This window comes from Phascolarctos cinereus, unplaced genomic scaffold (assembly GCF_003287225.1).
Source record: "Phascolarctos cinereus isolate Bilbo 61053 unplaced genomic scaffold, phaCin_HiC Scaffold_726;HRSCAF=1367, whole genome shotgun sequence".
NCBI lineage: Eukaryota > Metazoa > Chordata > Mammalia > Diprotodontia > Phascolarctidae > Phascolarctos > Phascolarctos cinereus.
In genome coordinates, this window is record NW_027556098.1 from 350,400,324 (window position 1) to 350,412,240 (window position 11,917).

General features: G+C 37.2%; 1 pseudogene; it reads left to right on the forward strand.

Annotated features, from left to right (window-relative positions):
• Window positions 1–6,185: 6,185 nt before the first annotated feature.
• LOC110195114 (olfactory receptor 51H1-like) lies at window positions 6,186–11,409 on the forward strand (annotated as a pseudogene).
• Window positions 11,410–11,917: the final 508 nt, after the last annotated feature.

Sequence of the window (11,917 nt, forward strand, 5' to 3'; positions counted from 1 at the left end):
AGAAGTGAAATGTTCTACTCTAATCTCTATATCCTTTACCCTGTTCTCAGTGAAGTCACAATATGCTGACTCATCCAGGTTCTGGCTGACCCAGGAATGTGTTTCTACCACTCTATCTAACTGCTTTTCATTCTCTTTGGAGTTATTTTTGTCACACACACACAGACACAGACACAGACACATACACATTCACACAAACCTCCACAATCACTGTACATTTTCTTGGCAACTCACAGGAGGAAGAAATTTTCTGAAGGAAATGGAATGGTTGGTTGGGAAAAAGAAGAAAGGAAAAGACAGAGTGAGTTTGGACAGCAATAAGTATTTCATTACCTTCTCTTCTTCACTCCTCCCCAGGGATTTAACCCTTTCTTTGCCTCAGCCCAGTTCAGTCTCCCTGACTGGTGTACATTTTTTGGTTACTAACCCTAAACTGGCTGGAGCTAAGGTCATCAGCCTTTAAGCAGGTTAGTAAAACGTACCCTTGAGGCCACTTTCATTCTCAGTTTGTGGACTGTCTATTTATTAACTGGTTATTAGGTGCCATTAACCCATTAAAAGCCATTTGTTATAGCCACTATTTGAGTGCTAGTCACAGAGTGAATGGTCAACATTTTATTTTTAATAATGATTTGCATCGAGTTTGTTGATCTAGATAAGAAGATGGTCTTGTACTTTTGTTTACTTGTTCTAATTTTTAAGGCATTCAGAGGAATGAAATAGCAAAAGCCGTCTGTGTGTGAGTTTGATTGCTCATTACCTTGTAGTTATATGATGTCCAAAGAAGAATATTTTGCTCAGTACATTTGATTGATGTGAAATTTAATTCATACTGGATTGTTGTGGGCTGAAATACTTACAAATATAAAAGAGTGTATTCTAAATAGCAGGTTTTTTTAGATGCTCAGATCTTTGCTCACAGACAAGGTATTATAAATTTTTACCCCATTCTAATATTTTCTTGTTCTTGACTTCCAATTACTTCCCCTTCCTGCTTCCTTCCTCATCCCCTGTTGCCTACAGTATTTGTATGTGTGTTTGTGATTGAAAATTAAAATAAAATCATGATGTGTGTTTTCTACTAACCTCAATTCCCTATTTCCAGAGCTCCTCACTTCCCTGATCCTTCCTTCACTGAATTTATTTCACACTCTTAGATGCTTCATCATCTTCTTCTTCTTCTTCCCCTACCCCATGTTACTCATTTCTTAGTCTGTATTGCACTCGTTTTCTGCCATTCTTACCTGCCTTTCTCTTCTGGCTGCAGGTTCCACTTTTTCCTTCACCAAGGTGATGATTCTGACCTCTTATGCTGCCATTTAAATCCCTTGGTTACCTTGAGTCTCTAGGAGGCTCTGATCATTCCCTAGACACAAATCAAACAAAATGGGCCTTTTTTTCACAGAAGTTTCTCCTTGTGGTGTATATGGGAGGGGTGGAGGTGGGTAGAAAGACTCATATATGTGCTACCTCATTAAAGGAATTTCAGATGCTTCAAGAGAGCTCTGGAATTTGGTCATAATACTCTTGGAAGTTTATATATATATATATATATATATATATATATATATATATATATATATATATATATATATATATATATATATATATATGTACATATATACATATGTACATATATATATACATATATACACACACATATATACATGATATATACTACACACATGATACATATGGTAAATAGGTTATTGAACATGTATAATAAATGACACGTTATACCACTGTAATAATTCATTTATCACATTGGCATAATAGCTTATCATACTATCATAAATCTATCATTTTGCCAGTATAATAAAAGACTTTTTATGCCAGCATAACAACTCATATGCATAACTCATTTATTATGCAGGTGTGACATATATGTTATATACAAAATTTTTTTTTTTTATTTTCTAACTTGTTGGATCATCTGATCAAATAGCTACTGTTCACAGAACTTGCTGAGGTTTAAACCAAAAACATCATTGGGTGGCAAGGAGCATGTAAAGGGAAGAACTGAACATAAAAAGCATGGAAAGAAACCAAAATATTATTACAGTAGGATTTGCAGAGGGAGGTCATGAACCCAAGTTTCCATGACTCCAAGGCTGCCTAAAATACCTATCATGGCCAAGAAGCTAAAGACTTAAAGACATTTCTTATCAGGGATAAAAACAGCTAATGGTTTGTTTTCTCCTAGTACAATAATTAAATAGGTAATGGCCCTGACTTTCCAAAAACAAGAGAGATTGTGTCTAAGCCACTGGGGCATAAAAAGAAAAATGACAGAGACTTTCTCTTATGGCTAAGGGGTGGCACTTCAGCTAAGGGCTTCAGCTGAAGCAAGAAACAAGAGGCAGGTAAAAGGTTTACAACTGTGTACTCAGTGGCACTGTATCTTGGAACAATTAACAGTGACCAAAGACTGGTGATTCAAAGTAATTTTATCCTCTGGTTCACTGGCAAACTAAACAAATTGATCAGATATGTGAGCTATGATTTGGGATTTATGCAGACCCACATAATGCCTTGAATTTTGGATAGATCGAAAAACGTACTTTTTTTTGGTGGGGAGGGGGATAAAGGATGGCTCCGAACGTTGTATACATATACAGGCATAGACTGGGGTTGTGGAGTGAGCTGATTAGGGAGCATATGAGGCTTAGTCATAGATACTGGAAGCAGGGTGAATTGATATTCAGTAGTGCCATAACTATTTTTGTATTTTATTCTGGATTTAATGAATGCTACAAAAAGGGAATATTTCTATATTTAAAGAAGAAAACAAAAAGAGGATTGCTTGTAAAACCACGAATCTCTAGTGCACCCAACTTGTGCTTCTTAAAGTATATAATAAAATCAGCATATTCTTTCAAAGTCGACTTTCTTGTCTTTGTTTCCCACTGAACTTCTCTTTGTTCATTCAAAAGGGGCCTTAATAGCCCTCTTCTTTCTTTTTTTTTCCTTTTTTGTCAACATTATTGGTCACTCTCATTCTTTCCCAAATCCATATTCCTTTAAGAGAAGAAGGAAGAGAAAGAGGAAGAAAAGAAGGAAGGAAGGAAGGAAAGAAAGAAGCAATCCTTGTAACAAATATGCATAATCAAACAAAACAAATTCATATATTTGCCATATTCTGAAGTTCATATCTCATTCTGCACCTTTGGTTCATCACTCCTGTTGCAGGACCCATGCAGCATGCTTCACCAATCCACTGGAGTCCTAACTGTTTATTCTGTTGATCAGAGTTCTTAAGTTTTCAAAGTTGTTTGTCATTGTAATTATTTTCTAACTTGTTGGATCATCTGATCAAATAGCTACTGTTCAGAGACCTTGCTGAGGTTTAAACCAAATACATCATTGAGTGGCAAGGAGCATGTAAAGGGAAGAACTGAACATGTTGTATTAATATTGTATTAATTATTTTATTAATTATTCTTTTTCTACTCAAATCACTCTGAAAAGTTTATACAAATGTCACAATTTTTTTCTCTGTAAAGGTTATTTCCATCATTTCTACTGGCTCAATATTCTTCCATTACTTATATCATAACTTATTCAGCCATTCCCCAATTGATAGGCATCCTTCCCTTTGTTTCCAATTCTTTGCTACAAGAAAAAAGTTATTGTAAATATTTATATATGTATTTTTCACTCTTTCTCTTATGTCTTTTAGGTACAGGCCTAATAGTGGTATTGCTCTATCAAAATTCTGTGACTTTTTGTGTATGTTACAAATTGCTTTCCAGAATGACCCGAATAATTCAGCTTCACCAACATTCAATGCACCAGTGTGCCTGGTGTACTGAAGGCCCTCTGATATTTATAATTTTCCTTTTGTGTACCTTTGCCGATCTTATAGGCATGAGGTAGAACATCACATTGGTTTTTATTTGCATTTCTCTAATTTGGAATGTTTTTCACTTGACTTGACTGAATGCTACAATTTTCATTGGTGACATTTAATATCAACCTCCTTTGCATTTTTAATTACAATTATTTTATCACAAGAAACATATTTTTTGATTAAATAATGAGAAAGATAATAAACAGCTGTTGTCTAAGTCTGTCTCTATGGCTGTGTGTATGCTTTATCTCCAGAATAATTGTGACATTTATCTTCAGTGCCTTTTCAATGTCATTTTTGTATCTCTCCTATTTATAGAGCAGAATATGTCTGTGTTTTTTAGCGTTTCTTTGTATAAGTGGGTATTTGGATGTAAATAAGTAGTTATCTGCATGAACAGTTATGGGCAAAACTAAATATAATGATGATGATGATGAAGAAGATGATAGGGGCTAGTAGTTATATGGCATTTTAAGATTTCAGAGGCACTTTGCAAATATGATTTCATTTGATCCTCACAACCACCTTGTATGTGTATAGATACAGGTTTATCTCTATCTCTATGTATCTATCTCCCAATACTCCCAGTTCAAAGCATTCCCTAAAAGATTAAAATGCTGTTCCTAAAAGTAAAAGCAGTCATTAAGGAGGTTCACTGGGGGTGGAGGTCTCAAAAGTTTCCCACCAAAGTCCTAAAAATGCATTTATATTCTTCTTGGCCAAGAGACCCATAGCTGAGTCCTAGATCAATCTACCTGGGGATGAAGTTAATTCAAACTACCCAGGTCTTCCCTCATAACAACTTCAGCTGGTATTGTGAGAACGTGGGTGATTAACTCATACTTCCCCAATTCTACCAGTATCCTGGCCTCACAAAAGTAGACAAAATGAATAGATATCTTCCTTCATGTAGCTTACATTCTTTATGAGATATAATATGTCATACACATAAGTAAATACAAATTATATTTTTTCAGGTGGAAAGAATGGGTTCTGGCTTGCCCTTCCACCCCAAAATCAATTGCTATAGGCACAAGATGCAATGAAAGATGTCAATGTATTGATTGATAAAAGTGAGAAGAATAAGGAGAGGGAGAGGGAGAGGGAAAGGGAGAGGGAGGGAAGGGGGGAGAGAGAGAAGAGAGAGAGAGAGAGAGAGAGAGAGAGAGAGAGAGAGAGAGAGAGAGAGAAGAGAGAAGAGAGAAGAGAGAAGGGAGAGAAATAGACAAAAAGATGGAGACAGAGAAATAGACACAGAGACAGATAGAAACTCACCCAGGCAAGAGACATTAAGTGACTTGTCCTTTTTCAAGGACAAGCAAATTAGTAGAAGATCCACAACTAGAATTCAAACACCCTGATTTACAACCTGGTGCTCTTTCTAATGCCATAAAATGCTTTATAGGGCCCATTTGTTTTAGAATATTTTGTTAATAATGGGATGTCTTTCCACTTTGCACCTAAATGAATTTTTTTTTTATCATGAGGATATAGCTCCCAGACCAACAGATGCAAGGCTCTCTGAGTCTTGGCAGCAGGGAGGCTAGGAATGTTTTTAGTAGATGCTTGGCCTTATCCCTGGGGGCTTTTCATAGTGATTCACTGAGTTTTCCTGGGGCCTTTAAAGTGACCAAAGACAGAGGGGCAGGACTAAACCTTTCTTAAAGGCAGAGCATAACTGTTTCCACCAGGAAATAGATGTTTCTTGTCCCAAGCCAGATTCTGAGTGAGTTAGAAGATGGCCTAGAATCTGGGATTAATGTCTTCTTAGGGGAGGAGGCAGGAGATGAGGCTAACGAAGCAGATCTTTAAAAAAAAGGACTAAGGAAATAAAGCAAATCAGGGCTAGCATGTTATGCCCAGTGCAACCTAGGTCAGCTCATCCCAGACTACTACTACCCAAAGAAGCCCACATAGGAGAAAAAAAAAAGTTTCTTGAGGAAGGAGAAAGAAAAGTTTCCTAAGGTGGAAAACTGCGCCATTTCTTTCAGCCAGGTCTTCAGAGTAGTGACCATCCTTTAGAGGTAATCTGGATTAAAATGTCCATCCTTGTCTTTGCTTCAGTCTTACATATTTTGCCTGTTTATCCTCAGTCAACTTTGCTGAGGTTGAATATAGACCTGGGATTTCTGTAACATCCCCAACATGTGATTATCCTCCCTCTACTTATTGACTTCTGGTGGTGTGAAAGTTATTAATATCTAATGCAACTTGTTCCAGTTCTGTGTAACTCTAATTCTTAGGATTTGTTTTTCTTTCTGTTGAGTAGAATTCTGGCTCTGCAACTTTCACTAATTTTTAATCCTTCCCTCTGAGGACACACAAATTAAGCATAATGCCTCCTTCACATGACAGCCCTTCAGTACTGGAAGACAGCTATCATGTTTCCCCTAAGTCTTCTATTTTCCACTCTGGTAAGGAACACATTGGTACACAGAGCTTGCCAGTCCTGGATATGCCAGCAGACAATTTTAATCAGCACAGACCTGGAGGCTGCTTGCAGGGTAAGTAGAGGAAGTCTCAGCATCCTTGTTATAATTATAGAAAATAGCTCCTTTTCATTCTAGAATTATGAAATAGAGCTCTGAGCTGTTTGAGCAATCCTGCAACATGTGGAAGGAGCTTATTAGGTCCTGTGACCTAAATCAATGGTGTCAAAATCAAATAGAAATGCATCTCTGCAGACCACAACTATTTATACACATATTGACTTAGAAAACCACAAATTGGAATTATCTATGCTGCATTCTATTAACATTTTCCAATTATATATGTCTAGTTTGGGCCACATATGGGAATTTTGCTGGCCACTTACATTTGACATCAATCACTGTGTTTTCTGTTTCTCCAGGGAAAGACAGGCACCACCTAACCAGAAAAAAAAGGGTAATGTTTTCTCTGTAGAAGGAAATAGCTAAGAACTAAGATGGTTATGTCTATCTGGAGCTACCAAAGTTGTCAGTGCAAAGATTTGAAATATTAGTATCACTAAAGAAAATCTACTGATGATACCACAAGTCTTTGGCTTGTAAAAATCTCACTAAAGAATTCTCTTATTCCCAAGACAAAGGCTAGACAATAAGTCCTCTACTTGGTCTTTATTATTTCAGTGATTCAGGGAAATCACTAACCATAGGATCATACATATAGAGTTACTTCTCCAACTCTTTTAGTTTACAGATGAAGGACCTAAGGCTCAAAGAGGCTAATTGACTTGGAATATTTTACACAGGTAGTAAGCATCAAGGAAAAGATCTGTTCAGAGTTTATCTGTCCATAGAGGCAGATGCGGACCTTACCATTTTACTGCTTGTGGTCTAAATTTTCTCAACTGTGAAACCAACAGATAGGCTCAGATGATCTTTATAATTCTTTCTAGATTGGAGTTCCACCCACTTAATAGCAGAGACCCCCCCCCCCACTGCAAATCTATATATAAGACAATGATAAAATTTTGGCATATAGGCAGAATAGAGTGCTATAGAACATAGACTGGGAAGAGGGTATGGATGACACCTTAATCAAGGCATGAGAGAGTCCATTGAGATGCCCTTCTAATATTCAGGCTTTGGGGAGTCCAGATAAGCCACAAGTAAGAAGTTATCTTTTGACGTAAAATTGTGGTAGAGCCACCATTTCTATCAGAGAAAAGTGGCAATAAACCAAGTATTTAAGAAAAAAGAGAAGTTGATTACTATTAATTGTCACCCTCATCCATCTGGGCAAAATTGGTCTATTACGGGGCAGCTGGGTGGGGCAGCGGATAGAGCACCGGCTCTGAAATTGGGAGGACCTGAGTTCAGATCCAGCCTCAGACCAAACACATGACACTTACTAGTTGTGTGACCCTGGGCAAGTCACTTAAACCCAATTGCCTTTAAAAAAAAATTGGTCTATCAGCTCAGGGAGGAAAGAATATAATTAAGACTTGTTCACATGGGGAAATATATAGCTGCAGCTATGACTAAGTACCTTCCCTCCCATGGTTGCTCTACCTCTGTTCTTGGAAGTACTTAGAATGCATTTATGGGAAAGCATTTTTCCCTGTCTATGTGTCTCACCCCATGTGCTATGTATCTCACATATTTTGGCTGAGTTTGTTAGCCAATCATATAGTCAGTGAGAGGGGAAGCCACTTCTGGAGAAAATAGCATTTCAGCTTTATTCTATTCTTCATGTCTCAAATGACTGACTGAGATCCCTTATAATCCCTAAAAGAGTATAGTTGAGATGCCAGATATAACCCAAAGCAATGGAAATGGAAAGGGTAATGGCTCACTCTATTCTGGATGACCCTTCTCTGGATGTCATTTTGGCTTCTATCAGCACAACTGAGTAGACTCCTTCAGGGAGAAAAATGGATATTAAATGAAATAGAAGACTTTCAAGCATTCTTGATGTAAAGACCAGAGCTGAAGAGAAAACTTGACTTTCAAATACAAGACTCAAGAGAATCATGAAAAGGTAAACAGGAAAGAGAAATCATAAGGGACTTATTAAAGTTGAACTGTTTACATTCCTACATGGAAAGATGATATTTGTAACTCATGAGTATTAGGGTAGTTGAGAAGGATATCTATATCTTTATCCATATCTATCTATATCTATATCATCTATATCTATATCTATCTACATCTATATTTATACACACACATATACATATAGATAGATAGATAGATAGATAGATAGATAGATAGATAGATAGATAGATAGATAGATGGATAAATACATGGCACAGGGTGAGTTGAAGATGAAGGGGTGATATCTAAAAAAATAAAATTAAAGGGTAACAGAGAATTATACTGAGAGAAGGAGAAAGGGAGAGGCAGAATGGGGTGAATTATCTCACATAAGTCAGACAAGAAAAAGGTTTTACAGTGGAGGTAAAGTGGGGGAATTTGAGAGGGAATAAGTGAATCTTATTCTCATCATCTTTGGCTTAAGGAGGGAATAACATACACAACTCAGTTGTGTATGGAAATCTATCTTACCCTACAGGAAAATAGGGGTCAAGGATATAAAAAAGGAGGGGTGGTAGAAGGCAGGGCAGACTCAGGGAGGCAGTAATCAAAAGCAAACACTTATGAGGAGGGAAAGGGTCAAAAGAGAGAATAGAATAAATGTGGGGTGGGATAGGATGAAGGAAAATATAGTTAGTTTTTCACAACATGACTGCTATGGAAGTGTTTTGCATGACTACACATGTATAACCTGTATTGAGTTGCTTGCCATCTCCATGAGGGTGGGTGTGGAGGGAGGAAGGGAGAGAATTTGGAACCCAAAGCTTTAAAAACACATATTAAAAATTGTTTTTACATGTAACAGGAAAATAAAATATACAGGCAATAGGGTATAGAAATCTATCTTGCCCTTCAGGAAAATGAAAGGGAAGGGGATAAGAGAAGAGAAGGGGTGATGAAAGGGAGGGCAGATTAGGGGTAGGGGTATTCAGAATGCATGCTGTCTTGGGGTGGGGGGAGGGGCTAGATGGGGAGAAAATTTGGAACTTAAAATCTTGTGGAAATGAATGTTGAAAACTAAAAATAAATACATCAATTTAAAAAAAAAGATGTATAAAGTGCTTTACAAATATTATTTCCTTTAATCCTCATAACAACCCTGGGAGATAGATTCCATTGTTGTCCTTATTTTACATTTGAGGAAAGTGAGGCAGGCAGAGGTTGAGTGACTTGGTCATAGTCACCCAGCTAGTAAGTGTCTGAGGCTGGATTTGAACTCAAGTCTTTCTGACCTCAGAGTTAACTGTCTATCCACTGACTTAATATTTCAGGACTTATACAAGGTGGTGCCATCTGATCTTTCATATTATTCCTTTTGTACTCAAGCCAAACTAGGCTATCCTCAGCCCTCTGAACATGTACCATACCCTCGTACATCTATGCTTAACTGGAACTCTTTTGTATGTTTGAAATGCCTTCCCTCTTTTTTTTTTACATGTAAAAATGTCCATTAAAGCAATGGTATCAAATTCAGATAGAAATAGGAGACCACCCAAATCACACAAAAGTATTTCTGTAGCTGCATATTAACTTAGAAAACTACAAATTAACACAATCTATGTTTTATTGTATTTTTTATTTGTTTTACTAAATCATTCCTAATTACATTTCAATCTGCCTGAGGCTGTACTTTGAAGTGTTGAGACGTGTGTTTGACACCTCTACTTTAGAGTACACCTCAAATGTCACCTCCTCCAGGAAGTCTTCCTTAATTCCCATGTCTGGTAACAATTTTCTTCCTTAGGTATCACAGCATATTTAAGGATAACTCTCTAATACACATATCTTGTAACATGCTTTCTAGGTATTTATATCGGCATATTATTCCAGTACAAATCTCTTCTGTAAGCAGAAGGACAATGTTTTTACCTATTTTAAACCTCCTTTAATGCCTAGCATATTATTTTTCACACAGTCTATGCATTTGTGAATGATGGTTGCATTTTGGATTTATTTATCCCTTGTGCTTTTTCTCCAGAAGTGATCTTCAGTCAGCCATGTCAGTTCTTAACTGCACAAGATTCAATAATCAGACTTTCTTTCTTACTGGACTCCCCAGGAATACATGAGAAGGATTGCTGGATGGCCCTGCCACTCTTCCTCCTCTACAGTGTCACTTTGTTAGGCAATATCATTATTCTCATGGTCATCAAGCTTTAACAGAGCTTCCATGAGCCCATGCATTATTTTCTGGCCATACTGGCTACAACTGACCTTAGACTCTTCTTATCCTCACTACCAGCTATGCTCAAAGTTCACTGGTTTGGCCAGCGTTCTGTGGCCTTTGATGATTGCATTACCCAGATGTTTTTATCCAAACCTTTGGAGAAATGGAATCAGGGGTTTTAGTTGCCATGGCCTTTGACATCCACTTCCCTCTGCACTACGCTGTCATCCTTGCCCATGGAGTTTTAAGCAAGATTGGAGCAGCTATTCCATTCAGAAATGTGGCTGCTGTACTCCCTGTTCTGTTCCTCATAAAAAGTTGCCCTTTTGGTATTCTACTGTTCCCTCCCATGCATACTGTCCCCACCAAGATGCCATGAGTTTTGCCTTTGCTGACACTTACATCAATAGCCTCTATGGTCTGCTGGCTGTCATCTTCATCATTTTGTTGGATGCTCTGGTTTTTCTGTTCCACATCCTCATCCTCCAGGAAGTTATGGGTATTGCATCAAAGAGGAGTGATTCAAAGTACTCAATACCTACTTCTCCTACATCTGTACTATGTTGTTCTATGTACTTCTTATTGGCATGACACTGCTTCACTGATTTGGGAAACACCTGTCACCTGTTATACACACATTCATGGCAAATATCTACCTATTGCTCCCTCCTGTACTCAGTTCTATAGTCTACAGTATCAAGACTAGAAAATCTGAAGGCAGATTGTCCAAGTGTTTTGGGGAGCTGCTTCCTGAAGTCCTCATATTTCATGTTCATGGGGCTATGATCAAGTCAACAAGTTTAGATAATTATTTCTACTGGAGATCTGTACCCACAAAGAATGTTGGCAGAAAGGATATAGATAGGAAATAAATTGTCCCTCACACATAGCAATAAATTATATCACATTTGTCTTTCAAATATGAACATTATATATTTCATCAGGAAATTATCCCAGGTTAACTCTTCTGATTATTAGGATAAATAACTCTATACACATATAATTATTTTTCTTCTCATTTACACCTTTCTATATATGTATTTGATATATATGTAGGTATACACACATATGTATATGTGTACATATATATGTACATATAAATATACATACACACACACACACACACACACACACACATATATATATATATACACACACACACACACATACACATATATATTTCCCATGAGTGTATATGTGAATGAGTTTGACAAAAAGTTCAGATGGTCCAGGGCATATCTCCCTACAACACCAGGGATTTCTTGAGACATTCTCTACCCTCAGAATGTTGACTCACATAGGATCAAGATTGAAGTTCCTGCATTAGGCAAGGAGATACCCTTAATTTTCAGGCTGGAGAGTACTGATTTAGGAAAGCTT